Raw genomic sequence first — 15,453 nt, 5'->3', positions numbered from 1 at the left:
ATATTTGGATGGCAAACTACAACCATTATGGCTTGAAGGACCTCTTATCCCCCATGATGTGACGCAAGAGAATGATGGTGTAGAGAATGATGACTACAGCTCTGATGAGGATGATGCAGTAGAGAGTGATGTGATCTCAGATGAAAGTGACTGTGATGTTTTGTCAGAAGACAGTGACAGTGATGATGACAACTAAACTGTGAAAGAAATGGTATTCGAATATTAGAGTTGATGTGTCACATATAACACGCTTTGAATAGCAATGTATATATCGAGTGATGTAATTTCATGTAAGAGTGACAGTTATGTTATCCCAGAAGAGAGTGACAGTAAGGATGAAAACTAAATTGTGAATGACATGGAACTGTAATATTAGAGTTGTGTTACATATTAGAGTTATGTATTACAACATTAAGTAACAATGGTAAATATGTTTAAACTGTCTAAATTTGTATTTGTTAGTATGTATTGTATTTTATTCCTCTTTAGTCATATACCGGTACCATCTGATGTAATAAGAGTGCAATATGTTAATAAACTATGCAGAAACATTGTCATATCAAGATTATATGGTTTAAAATAACAATACGTAGCCCATGAAATGTAATTAACAGGCAGCCAGCTTGAAAATACAAGATGGCCACTGACAGCAGACCATTTTAGTTGGTACCAATGGATTCCTTGGGTCTGAAAACCTATGTTTAGACACCAAGATCATGTCTCTATGTGCCTTAATACTCAAAATAGAGCATTTTTTTTTATTTTTGGGCAGCCATTTTGAAATCCAATACGGCCACCAAACACCACATTTTTCCAGCAAACCCCAAAATACCCCTCTTACACTCCAATATGGATTTAAAAGTCATTAACAGTAAAAAAAAAAAAAAAAGAGGTCCAGAAATAGGTTATTGTGCTTTAGTCAAGTTTGTAGCGGCCATTTTGAAAATGGCTACCACGGGAAGGACCAAATGTGTTTGACGATGATGGCACCTGATTTTGGTGTTCTAGAAGGTCCAAAGAAGTAGTTGAACCCAATGGCGGAGAGTAGTGGGGGGGGGGGGGGGGGATGGCCTACCTGGCCCACGGAGCAGAGTCAATTGTAACTTGCGAACCCACTTCTGCAATCTGTCCATTACACCGTCTCGATGTCTGTATTGTTACAATGGACTTTCAGTGAATTGTACTGTATATACAAAAAATATATTGCCATTTATTTTGATATTTCTGTTGGTGGAAGGTAGAGGTGGTGGCCAACTGGTTAGTGTGCTTGTTTCCAACGCAGAAGGTTCCCAGTTCAAAACCACTCCTGCCTGTTCTTCATGTAATGGAGAGTTTTGTCAGGAAAGGCATCTGGCGTAAAACCTCTGCCAAATCAACATGCAGATCCACCTCGGATCTGCTGCGGTGACCGTGAATGGAACAAGGGGGGAAGCTGCAAGAATTTACTTTTTTTTATTTATTTGCAATGTCAGAAGAAAACATGAATAAAATCCCTTTTCCTATGTCTTGGTATTTTTACATTTGAAAGTCTGATTTAAGACATTTTAATACGAACTAAGTGTCTGACGTGATGTTTTGATTAAATCCACTGAATCAAAGCTGGAAGTTTACTGTTGTGTGGGCCGCCGAAGAGGAGGTACTGCTGGCCCACCACCACAAGATGGCGCCCTGCTTGAAGTGCGGGCTTCAAGCACGAGAGGGCGTCGAGCGACCAGGAGTGACAGCTGTCACACATCATCCGTACCAGCTGTCACTCATCCACTACTCATCACCACCACCATAAAGGCCGGACTGCAACTCCACCTCCCCGCCGAGAAATCAGCTACCATTCAGGTAATTTTCTCTGCTGACTCAAAACATTAAGTATTAATCTGAACTTCTTTGCAGCCGTTTTCCTGGTGTGTCCTTATCTGTGGGATTGGCGTTTGGTGTGATCAGCGACGGCTTCGCCTCACACCCCAAACCAGATAAGTGGTGAAACAGGAGCTGCACGAGTGTGTGATTGGAGGTGGAGGTGCTCCCTCCTAACTAAACACTGACTGTGGGATTACTGAGTGTGCGTCCTCACACTCATCAGGACTGTCTTTGTTCTCTGCCAGCAGTACCGGGTCTGACTGCTGAAGACAGCGGCCACCTGGGGCGCAGGGCTTGGCGGCTCCGGTGTTCTTCAGCTCCGTTGGTGGTGGAAGCTGTGTGGGGATCCGGCTCTTCTCTCGCCAGGCGTCTTCTATCGTCGAGCCTGCCACATGTCACCTGGTGTATGATTGACAGTCACTATATTGTTATTGTCTGTACGTCGTTGTGCGATTCACAACATTAAATTGTTACTTTTGGCTTATCCATTGTCCGTTCATTAACGCCCCCTGTTGTGGGTCCGTGTCACGACACTTTCACAACATCTACAATACAAGCACATCTTGTTTGCTTCATTTCAATTTCATTGTTGTGAGATACAGAGACAAATTAAAATATATATATTATCACTATCATAATCATATACCTCAATGCAAACTATATTTTAAGAATTTTGCTTGTTTGCTTATATCACTAACTGGTTCATGAAGAACATATTAAAAAAATTCTCCCAGTAGAGTTTTATTTACTTAAAAAAGCTGTAAATAAATAAATAAATAAATAAAAATTCTCCCGGTAGAGCCTTATTATATATATATATTTTTTATAAGCTGTAAATACAACCTCAAATTCCTGCTATTCCAATATATTATATGCTGATTTTGCTGTATAATGTCCAGAGCTCAATATGTGATGAAACATCTGCAAACATATGCGGCATATACTGTATATTTGTTTTCTGTGTGCACTTCTACTTGAATATTCTGCACAATATTAATGAAAACGTAATTTCAGCTGATTGTACATTGGCTCTACAGTACTTACTGTAAATGCTATAAAGTACTACCTCAATGTAGGACACATTTTGTGTGTGTGTGTGTGTGTGAGAGAGAGAGAGCTGTTTTTCATTTTTCCAAAATAGATCTTTAGTTTGATGAATGCATAGTTTGAAGTTATGAAATTGTGCTGTGCATCTTCCTGCAGACGGACACACTGCAGTCTTCTCCAAACAGGGAGGTGCAAATGAATGAAGATTCCATTTGAATCAGTTACCAGCAGAAGATGATGTTAATCTCTCGTCCTCTCTCCCCTCCCCTCATAAACGATAGTGTTTTGTAGCCTTCAGCAACTCATTTTTTCTGTCATCTTCTTCCCACTTTTCCTCACACCAGCTCCGCCCTTTACTGTCTCCTCCCTTTGTGTTATTTCACCTGTGTCATTTTAGATGCACTGTGTTCTCTCTTTGACACATTCATCTTGTGATTATTGTGCTTGCCGTGTGTTCCTCTGCCATGGCCTGCAGGTAGAGTGCGTTACAACATGTCGATGAGCACAACTGCAACATGGACAGCAGCTGACTGCTGGAGAAATGAGGGAAGAGCTCACGAAAAATTAAAGCCCAAAGCAGCTACAAACACTGCAAGCAAAATAGATGTAAATCCTCAGGTTAAACACAAGAAAATGACACACCCACCCCAAACCATATTTACATGTGTACAAAGTAGCTCATGAGCTAATAACCCTGAAAGAGGACTGTTTTGTAAAGCTTTTTTCTTGTGCTATGTTTCTGCAGATCAAGAGAGGTGTGTTTGGCAATGTGGTGCAGCGTTATCTTATGAAACTCAGACACAACCAATGACAACAAGTCGGAATGATGGTTGTCGATGCTTGTTTACAATAGGACTAATTGGTAGGATGCCCCTTCCAAGATGGCGGCCGCATTTCTTGCGCCACAGCAGCCAATGCGGGGTCTATTCATATATATGCCTATGGATGTAACGGTTCTTCTTGACCTTCTCGTTGTGAACGCTCGTCTCTCGTTTCCTTTGCGCATACAGCTGCAATTCCACTCGATATTCACCAAATGTTTTCAAATGTGCCGCTCAGAGTTTTAGTGTTTAAGCGCTGCCTTTGTGAAGCTGTTCAAACTGCTAAAAGCAGTGTAGTTCCATGTCCCGCTGTTGGAGTTGAAACGTAAACACGGCCAGCAGAACAGCTTGTTGTGCTCCGTGCTAGCTGTTAGCCACGCGCTTGTAGTTACAGTCTTTAAAATGCCTTACAAAGTTCTTACTGGCCTGAGTTAGCAAATCCAGGTTTGGTGTGGGTTTTCCATTTTTTTTTTTTTTTTTTTTTTATCTGTGAAAGAATGCTTTGAAGGTGATTTTAGTAGATCAACAATGAGGTCAACTGACGTTGCTGAAGTGGATGCAGCTGCCTTTTAAAAAAAATCAAGTTCAGTGCAGCACCCTGGGAAAATACTGGGGGGAGCTCTTGGCACCCAGCAGGGCCTGGGGGAGGCACTGTCATTGTATGCCAAATGATAATTCTGTCAGTTATGCCAGCTATCACGCATATGTGTGACCTTTCAACAAAAAGGCAGCTGAATCAGTGCAGCCAGTCCTGAGGAGGGACAGCTCGACAGGGGGTGTTCAAGGCACTTTTTAAAGTAGGAAATTACAGTTAAACCTTACCAATACCAATACAAGCAACTCAATTGTAGATTACACAAATCAATTACAAACTAAATAGTTTATTGAGAGATTTTACACTTTTTCTTTTTTCATTTTCCAGGACAGGCCCACCACTGGTTGTGTAGCACCAGACCAGACATGATAGATATCAGGCAGAAGCAAGGAGAATGAACCGATAAGACAGGGTGACCCGTAACGGGAGCAGCCAAAAGAAGAAGAGAGAACACAGAATATTTGAAGTTTCTTAATGATCAGGATTCGGAAGTTATGTTAGTTTGCAGGGAGAAGTGTTGAAGAAATGATACCAGTAGATTCAGTAGATTCTCACAAATCCAACAAGACCAAGCATTCATGATATGCACACTCTTAAGGCTATGAAATTGGTATATTAGTTAAAAAAAAAGCAGAAAAGGGGTGTTCACAATAATAGTAATGTGGCATTCAGTCAGTGAGTTCATCAGTTTTGTGAAACAAACAGGTGTGAATCAGGTGTCCCCTATTTAAGGATGAAGCCAGCACCTGTTGAACATGCTTTTCTCTTTGAAAGTCTGAGGAAAATGGGACGTTCAAGACATTGTTCAGAAGAACAGCGTAGTTTGATTAAAAACTTGATTGGAGAGGGGAAAACTTATACACAGGTGCAACAAATTATAGGCTGTTCATCAACAATGATCTCCAATGCTTTAAAATGGACAAAAAACCAGAGACGCGTGGAAGAAAACAGAAAACAACCATCAAAATGGATAGAAGAATAACCAGAATGGCAAAGGCTCACCCATTGATCAGCTCCAGGATGATCAAAGACAGTCTGGAGTTACCTGTAAGTGCTGTCACATTTAGAAGACACCTGTGTGAAGCTAATTTATTTGCAAGAATCCCCCGCAAAGTCCCTCTGTTAAATAAAAGACATGTGCAGAAGAGGTTACAATTTGCCAAAGAACACATCAACTGGCCTCAAGAGAAACGGAGAAATATTTTGTGGACTGATGAGAGTAAAATTGTTCTTTTTGGGTCCAAGGGCCGCAGACAGTTTGTGAGACGACCCCCAAACTCTGAATTCAAGCCACAGTTCACAGTGAAGACAGTGAAGCATGGTGGTGCAAGCATCATGATATGGGCATGTTTCTCCTACTATGGTGTTGGGCCTATATATCGCATACCAGGTATCATGGATCAGTTTGGATATGTAAAAATACTTGAAGAGGTCATGTTGCCTTATACTGAAGAGGACATGCCCTTGAAATGGGTGTTTCAACAAGACAATGACCCCAAGCACACTAGTAAATGAGCAAAATCTTGGTTCCAAACCAACAAAATTAATGTTTTGGAGTGGCCTGCCCAATCCCTGGACCTAAATCCAATTGAGAACTTGTGGGGTGACATAAAAAAGCTGTTTCTGAAGCAAAACCAAGAAATGTGAATGAATTGTGGAATGTTGTTAAAGAATCTTGGAGTGGAATAACAGTTGAAAGGTGCCACAAGTTGGTTGACTCCATGCCTCGCAGATGTGAAGAAATCATGAAAAACTGGTTATACAACTAAATACTAGTTTAATCATTCACAGGATTGCTAAAAAAGCAGTTTGAACATAATAGTTTTGAGTTTGTAGCGTCAACAGCAGATGGATGCTACTACTATTGTGAACACCCCCTTTTCTACTTTTTTTTTTTTTTTTTTACTAATAGCCCAATTTCATAGCCTTAAGAGTGTGCATATCATGAATGCTTGGTCTTGTTGGATTTGTGAGAATCTACTGAATCTACTGGTACCTTGTTTCCCATGTAACAGTAAGAAATATACTCAAAACCTGGATTAAACTTTTTAGTCACGTAGCACTACTATTATTCTGAACACTACTGTACATTTAAATCGCTAGGCTCAATGACAACTGATGATGGATTTGAAAAAGTGGAAGACTGCATCAGAAGTGTTGGGTGTGCAGAAAATCAACATCAACCAGCAAAGACATGGATGTATGATGTTGACAGTGAAAGGAGTGCAGGAGAAGAAGCTGGATGTGGCTTGAAGTTAGAGCATTAAGACTGATGTATGGAGGAGAAGGAGCTGATAGATCTACTGAGAAAAAGTGAAGAACTGAAGAAAATACTATAATTACAACTCCTTCCTCCTGGCATCTGTCCACTGTGGGAGATGGTGGTGTAGCGTCCAGTTTATTTATTTACTTGTTTGTTTGTTTCTTTTGTTTGTTTGTTTTTTTTACACCTTTTCAATTCAATTTCACTTTATTTCATTCATACAGCGCCAAATCACAACAAAGCTGCCTAAAGGCGTTTCACACAAATAAGGTCTAACCTTGCCAACCCCTAGAGCAAGCACACAGGCGACAGTGGTAAAGAAAAACTCCCTCTGATTTGAGGAAGAAACATCAAGCAGACCAGACTAAATGGGGTGGCCCTCTGCTTGGGCTATGCTACCGACACAATTGGCAATACAAATACACAAGCCTGCAGTCTGAGAGCGAAGCGCTCTATTGGGGTGATATGGTACTATGAGGTCCCTAAGATAAGAAGGGACCTGACTATTCAAAACCTTATAAGTAAGAAGAAGAATTTTAAATTCTATTCTAGAATTAACAGGAAGCCAATGAAGAGAGGCCAATATGGGTGAGATATGCTCTCTCCTTCTAGTCCCCGTCAGTACTCTAGCTGCAGCATTTTGAATTAACTGAAGGCTTTTCAGGGAACTTTTAGGACAACCTGATAATAATGAATTACAATAGTCCAGCCTAGAGGAAATAAATGCATGAATTAGTTTTTCAGCATCACTCTGAGACAAGACCTTTCTAATTTTAGAGATATTGCGTAAATGCAAAAAAGCAGTCTTACATATTTGTTTAATATGCGCTTTGAATGACATATCCTGGTCAAAAATGACTCCAAGATTTCTCACAGTATTACTAGAGGTCAGGGTAATGCCATCCAGAGTAAGGATCTGGTTAGACACCATGTTTCTAAGATTTGTGGGGCCAAGTACAATAACTTCAGTTTTATCTGAATTTAAAAGCAGGAAATTAGAGGTCATCCATGTCCTTATGTCTGTAAGACAATCCTGCAGTTTAGCTAATTGGTGTGTGTCCTCTGGCTTCATGGATAGATAAAGCTGGGTATCATCTGCGTAACAATGAAAATTTAAGCAATGCCATCTAATAATACTGCCTAAGGGAAGCATGTATAAAGTGAATAAAATTGGTCCTAGCACAGAACCTTGTGGAACTCCATAATTAACCTTAGTCTGTGAAGAAGATTCCCCATTTACATGAACAAATTGTAATCTATTAGATAAATATGATTCAAGCCACCGCAGCGCAGTGCCTTTAATACCTATGGCATGCTCTAATCTCTGTAATAAAATTTTATGGTCAACAGTATCAAAAGCAGCACTGAGGTCTAACAGAACAAGCACAGAGATGAGTCCACTGTCTGAGGCCATAAGAAGATCATTTGTAACCTTCACTAATGCTGTTTCTGTACTATGATGAATTCTAAAACCTGACTGAAACTCTTCGAATAGACCATTCCTCTGCAGATGATCAGTTAGTTGTTTAACAACTACCCTTTCAAGAATTTTTGAGAGAAAAGGAAGGTTGGAGATTGGCCTATAATTAGCTAAGATAGCTGGGTCAAGTGATGGCTTTTTAAGTAATGGTTTAATTACTGCCACCTTAAAAGCCTGTGGTACATAGCCAACTAATAAAGATAGATTGATCATATTTAAGATCGAAGCATTAAATAATGGTAGGGCTTCCTTGAGCAGCCTGGTAGGAATGGGGTCTAATAGACATGTTGATGGTTTGGATGAAGTAACTAATGAAAATAACTCAGACAGAACAATCTGAGAGAAAGAGTCTAACCAAATACCGGCATCACTGAAAGCAGCCAAAGATAACGATGCGTCTTTGGGATGGTTATGAGTAATTGTTTCTCTAATAGTTAAAATTTTATTAGCAAAGAAAGTCATGAAGTCATTACTAGTTAAAGTTAAAGGAATACTCGGCTCAATAGAGCTCTGACTCTTTGTCAGCCTGGCTACAGTGCTGAAAAGAAACCTGGGGTTGTTCTTATTTTCTTCAATTAGTGATGAGTAGTAAGATGTCCTAGCTTTACAGAGGGCTTTTTTATAGAGTAACAGACTCTTTTTCCAGGCTAAGTGAAGATCTTCTAAATTAGTGAGATGTCATTTCCTCTCCAACTTACGGGTTATCTGCTTTAAGCTGCGAGTTTGTGAGTTATACCACGGAGTCAGGCACTTCTGATTTAAAGCTCTCTTTTTCAGAGGAGCTACAGCATCCAAAGTTGTCTTCAATGAGGATGTAAAACTATTGACGAGATACTCTATCTCACTTACAGAGTTTAGGTAGCTACTCTGCACTGTGTTGGTATATGGCATTAGAGAACATAAAGAAGGAATCATATCCTTAAACCTAGTTACAGCGCTTTCTGAAAGACTTCTAGTGTAATGAAACTTATTCCCCACTGCTGGGTAGTCCATCAGAGTAAATGTAAATGTTATTAAGAAATGATCAGACAGAAGGGAGTTTTCAGGGAATACTGTTAAGGCTTCAATTTCCATACCATAAGTCAGAACAAGATCTTCAAATGAATTAAAGCTCTGTCTGGGTTTTTGATTAATTAATAAGATGGAATGGAAGATTGCTGCTAATCCTCCGCCTCGGCCCGTGCTACGAGCATTCTGGCAGTTAGTGTGACTCGGGGGTGTTGACTCATTTAAACTAACATATTCATCCTGCTGTAACCAGGTTTCTGTAAGGCAGAATAAATCAATATGTTGATCAATTATTATATCATTTACTAACAGGGACTTAGAAGAGAGAGACCTAATGTTTAATAGACCACATTTAACTGTTTTAGTCTGTGGTGCAGTTGAAGGTGCTATATTATTTTATTATTATTATTCCCCACTGCTGGGTAGTCCATCAGAGTAAATGTAAATGTTATTAAGAAATGATCAGACAGAAGGGAGTTTTCAGGGAATACTGTTAAGTCTTCAATTTCCATACCATAAGTCAGAACAAGATCTAAGATATGATTAAAGTGGTGGGTGGACTCATTTACATTTTGAGCAAAGCCAATTGAGTCTAATAATAGATTAAATGCAGTGTTGAGGCTGTCATTCTCAGCATCTGTGTGGATGTTAAAATCGCCCACTATAATTATCTTATCTGAGCTAAGCACTAAGTCAGACAAAAGTTCTCAAAATTCACAGAGAAACTCACAGTAACGACCAGGATGACGATAGATAACAACAAATAAAACTGTTTTTTGGGACTTCCAGTTTGGATGGACAAGACTAAGAGTCAAGCTTTCAAATGAATTAAAGCTCTGTCTGGGTTTTTGATTAATTAATAAGCTGGAATGTAAGATTACTGCTAATCCTCCGCCTCGGCCCGTGCTACGAGCGTTCTGGCAGTTAGTGTGACTCGGGGGTGTTGACTCATTTAAACTAACATAATCATCCTGCTGTAACCAGGTTTCTGTAAGGCAGAATAAATCAATATGTTGATCAATTATTATATCATTTACTAACAGGGACTTAGAAGAGAGAGACCTAATATTTAATAGACCACATTTAACTGTTTTAGTCTGTGGTGCAGTTGAAGGTGCTATATTATTTTTTCTTTTTGAATTTTTATGCTTAAATAGATTTTTGCTGGTTATTGGTGGTCTGGGAGCAGGCACCGTCTCTACGGGGATGGGGTAATGAGGGGATGGCAGGGGGAGAGAAGCTGCAGAGAGGTGTGTAAGACTACAACTCTGCTTCCTGGTCCCAACCCTGGATAGTCACGGTTTGGAGGATTTAAGAAAATTGGCCAGATTTCTAGAAATGAGAGCTGCTCCATCCAAAGTGGGATGGATGCCGTCTCTCCTAACAAGACCACGTTTTCCCCAGAAGCTTTGCCAATTATCTATGAAGCCCAACTCATTTTTGGACACCACTCAGACAGCCAGTAATTCAAGGAGAACATGCGGCTAAACATGTCACTCCCGGTCCGATTGGGGAGGGGCCCAGAGAAAACTACAGAGTCCGACATTGTTTTTGCAAAGTTACACACCGATTCAATGTTAATTTTAGTGACCTCCGATTGGCGTAACCGGGTGTCATTACTGCCGACGTGAATTACAATCTTACCAAATTTACGCTTAGCCTTAGCCAGCAGTTTCAAATTTCCTTCAATGTCGCCTGCTCTGGCCCCCGGAAGACAATTGACTATGGTTGCTGGTGTCGCTAACTTCACATTTCTCAAAACAGAGTCGCCAATAACCAGAGTTTGTTCCTCGGTGGGTGTGTTGCCGAGTGGGGAAAAACGGTTAGAGATGTGAACTGGTTGGCGGTGTACACGGGGCTTCTGTTTAGGGCTACGCTTCCTCACAGGAAATTTTTGTCTTTTCTTTCTATCGACATGTACAGGTGGCTGGAAAGAGGAGTCGACAAGCTAACAACTAAACACATTTTGAATAACCAGACACTGGATCACAGAAGCCAAACAACAGGAGTCATGAGTAGGAGTCACAACGTAGGAATCAAAGTGTAGGAATCAAAGTGTAGGGGTCAAAGTGTTGAGGCCAAAACTGTAGTAATTACAATAACCTAGCAAACATAAGGGGGGAACAGTGAAGTTCGGAATAGTGATGAAGCACCTTGAGGCAACTCTGTTGTGATTTGGTGCTATATAAATGAAAATAAATTGAAATTGGTGATGTGCATGGGAATGTGAAACAGCTGTAAGGGAGAACAGGTGACAAAGACACCTAGGCAAACACACACAGGAACTGACAGAGACAGTGACACAAACCACAAAGAACTCTGGGGGTGAGTGGAAACAAACTCATACCATAACTAAATACCAAATTAAAAGGAGAAACCACAGAGTGGCAAAGTCCAAAACCAAGGAACAAAGGCTAAAAACTAAAGTGGAACTCAAAAACAGCTTAAGTGTGCAAACCAGGAAGACACCACAACAGTCAAGATACTGACAGGGGACAGACCACAACCACAACTAACAGATAAGACATAACACCCGGACAGGGGACATACTACAAAACTGGGGAGGACAGTATGTATGTTCCTCAAGCTCAGATCCTCTACCAGAGGTTGAGGGTTCGAAGCAGTATCTCAACTGTTCAGAGGACTGCACTCTTCTGGAGAGAGACCTTTGATGTTGTGCCTGGAATCTGCTGGAGCCTCTCTTCCATCGAGCTCCTAGTGCTCCTATTACCACTGGGACCACTTTGGACTTTACCTTCCACATCTGCTCCAATTGCTCCTTCAGCCTTTGGCATTTCTTGATTTGCTCATGCTTCTTCTTTCTAATGTTGCTGTCAGCTAGGATTTCCACATCAACCACAACTGCGGCCTTCTGTCTGTATGCGGCACTGATGTGCTTCTACTTGATTCCCAACACGTGGTTGTGTTAGGATTTTACTATCCAGGAGTTAGCAAATAGAACCCCAAAAATGCAGGACAACCAGGGTAAAGTTCTAAAGTTCCAAGGTGCTTTAATATTGACAGGTGATGCAAAATGGTAACAAAGGCAGGTGTGGGGGGAAACAACAAAAAGACAACTCAAAGCCCAAGTGGGTGAGGGACTCCAAAATACAAACAAGTGTGGAGAAGGTTGCAACAAAAATACAGTTCAACCCTAACTTAGGGAGGAGGAATCTGGGAAGGTGAGATGTGAGGAAACAAGACAAAGAACAGCTGACAAAAAGAATTACACAGAAATAATCAGGGGTGCCCAAACCTATATATATATATATATATATATATATATATATATATATATATATATATATATATATATATATATACGAGGTCTGTTAGAAAAGTATCTGACCTTTTAATTTTTTTCAAAAACCATATGGATTTGAATCACGTGTGATTGCATCAGCCAAGCTTGAACCTTCGTGCGCATGCGTAAGTTTTTTCACGCCTGTCGGTTGCGTCATTCACCTGTGAGCAGGCTTTGTGTGAGCACTGGTCCACCCCTCTCGTCAGATTTTTATTGCGAATAAATGTCTGAACGATTTGGAGCTTTGCTGCATCAATTTTTTTCCAGAAACTGTGAGAGACCTCCAGGTGGACACCTTTCGGAAAATTAATATGGCTTTCAGGGATGATTTTATGGGGATTATACAGATTAAGGAGTGTTACTGCCGCTTTAAGGATGGCCCACAGCTGCTGAGAGCGCGACGCGCTCCGAACGCCGATCGACATGCTCAGACCCCGCTGAAACAACCAGATCATTTCCAACGTGAAGGCTTTGTTGATCCGGGACCTTGTCTGACTTTCACACACCTCGTATATATATATATCTAACCTTTTTATTTTTTGCAAAAACCTGATGATTTGAATCACGTGTGCTTGCATGAGCAAACCTTGAACCTTTGTGCGCATGCGTGAACTTTTTCACGCCTGTCGATTGCTTCATTTCCTGGTAAGCAGCCTTTGTGTGGGACGTGTGTTGTGCGCTCGGCAGATTTTCATTTCAAGGAAAAAGACAGAATGACTGGAGCAGTGCCGCATCAAATTTTGCCAGAAACTGGGCAACAGCCAGGTGGACACCATTTGGAAGATTCAGACGGCTTTCAGTGACGATCCTATGGGTATCACACAGATTAAGCTTCTTCTTGCTTGCCTCTACTGGTGGTTGGCTCTCACTGCGGTATTGTATCACTTCCTGTTCCGGAGCACAGCGGTGTTTTTCTGTATCTGTTAGCTGTTTAATCTGCGCAGTTAGATTGATCTAGTTATCTAGATTACGATTTGTTTCCCAGTGTAATCTTTACGTGCCTTAACTAAAGCACTCATTCTGCTGAATCACCTCTAAATTATTTACACATTATTCACTTTGCGTGTTTTTAGGAATCCGCTAGCTTAGCGTAGCTACTAGCTCTTAGCCGATTTAGCATGGCGGCTTCTCCTGTCTCTCCCGCACTTTTCTGCTCTGGGTGTGAAATGTTTAGTTATTCCTCGGCCTCCTTTAGCAGTAATGGTACTTGTAATAAGTGTAGCTTATTCGTAGCTTTGGAGGCCAGGCTGGGCGAATTGGAGACTCGGCTCCGCACCGTGGAAAATTCTACAGCTAGCCAGGCCCCTGTAGTCGGTGCGGACCAAGGTAGCTTAGCCGCCGTTAGTTCCCCTCTGGCAGATCCCGAGCAGCCGGGAAAGCAGGCTGACTGGGTGACTGTGAGGAGGAAGCGTAGCCCTAAACAGAAGCCCCGTGTACACCGCCAACCCGTTCACATTTCTAACCGTTTTTCCCCACTCGACGACACACCCGCCGAGGATCAAACTCTGGTTATTGGCGACTCTGTTTTGAGAAATGTGAAGTTAGCGACACCAGCAACCATAGTCAATTGTCTTCCGGGGGCCAGAGCAGGCGACATTGAAGGAAATTTGAAACTGCTGGTTAAGGCTAAGCGTAAATTTGGTAAGATTGTAATTCACGTCGGCAGTAATGACACCCGGTTACGCCAATCGGAGGTCACTAAAATTAACATTAAATCGGTGTGTAACTTTGCAAAAACAATGTCGGACTCTGTAGTTTTCTCTGGGCCCCTCCCCAATCAGACCGGGAGTGACATGTTTAGCCGCATGTTCTCCTTGAATTGCTGGCTGTCTGAGTGGTGTCCAAAAAATGAGGTGGGCTTCATAGATAATTGGCAAAGCTTCTGGGGAAAACCTGGTCTTGTTAGGAGAGACGGCATCCATCCCACTTTGGATGGAGCAGCTCTCATTTCTAGAAATCTGGCTAATTTTCTTAAATCCTCCAAACCGTGACTATCCAGGGTTGGGACCAGGAAGCAGAGTTGTAGTCTTACACACCTCTCTGCAGCTTCTCTCCCCCTGCCATCCCCTCATTACCCCATCCCCGTAGAGACGGTGCCTGCTCCCAGACTACCAATAACCAGCAAAAATCTATTTAAGCATAAAAATTCAAAAAGAAAAAATAATATAGCACCTTCTACTGCACCACAGACTAAAACAGTTAAATGTGGTCTATTAAACATTAGGTCTCTCTCTTCTAAGTCCCTGTTGGTAAATGATATAATAATTGATCAACATATTGATTTATTCTGCCTAACAGAAACCTGGTTACAGCAGGATGAATATGTTAGTTTAAATGAGTCAACACCCCCGAGTCGCACTAACTGTCAGAATGCTCGTAGCACGGGCCGGGGCGGTGGATTAGCAGCAATCTTCCATTCCAGCTTATTAATTAATCAAAAACCCAGACAGAGCTTTAATTCATTTGAAAGCTTGTCTCTTAGTCTTGTCCATCCAAATTGGAAGTCCCAAAAACCAGTTTTATTTGTTATTATCTATCGTCCACCTGGTCGTTACTGTGAGTTTCTCTGTGAATTTTCAGACCTTTTGTCTGACTTAGTGCTTAGCTCAGATAAGATAATTATAGTGGGCGATTTTAACATCCACACAGATGCTGAGAATGACAGCCTCAACACTGCATTTAATCTATTATTAGACTCTATTGGCTTTGCTCAAAAAGTAAATGAGTCCACCCACCACTTTAATCATATCTTAGATCTTGTTCTGACTTATGGTATGGAAATAGAAGACTTAACAGTATTCCCTGAAAACTCCCTTCTGTCTGATCATTTTTTAATAACATTTACATTTACTCTGATGGACTACCCAGCAGTAGGGAATAAGTTTCATTACACTAGAAGTCTTTCAGAAAGCGCTGTAACTAGGTTTAAGGATATGATTCCTTCTTTATGTTCTCTAATGCCATATAACAACACAGTGCAGAGTAGCTACCTAAACTCTGTAAGGGAGATAGAGTATCTCGTCAATAGTTTTACATCCTCATTGAAGACAACTTTGGATGCTGTAGCTCCTCTGAAAAAGA

The sequence above is a fragment of the Thalassophryne amazonica genome, chromosome 6, assembly GCF_902500255.1.
Source record: "Thalassophryne amazonica chromosome 6, fThaAma1.1, whole genome shotgun sequence".
Classification (NCBI taxonomy): Eukaryota; Metazoa; Chordata; class Actinopteri; order Batrachoidiformes; family Batrachoididae; genus Thalassophryne; species Thalassophryne amazonica.
The sequence above is the reverse complement of the archived record's forward strand: the minus strand, read 5'-3'. Positions refer to the sequence as shown.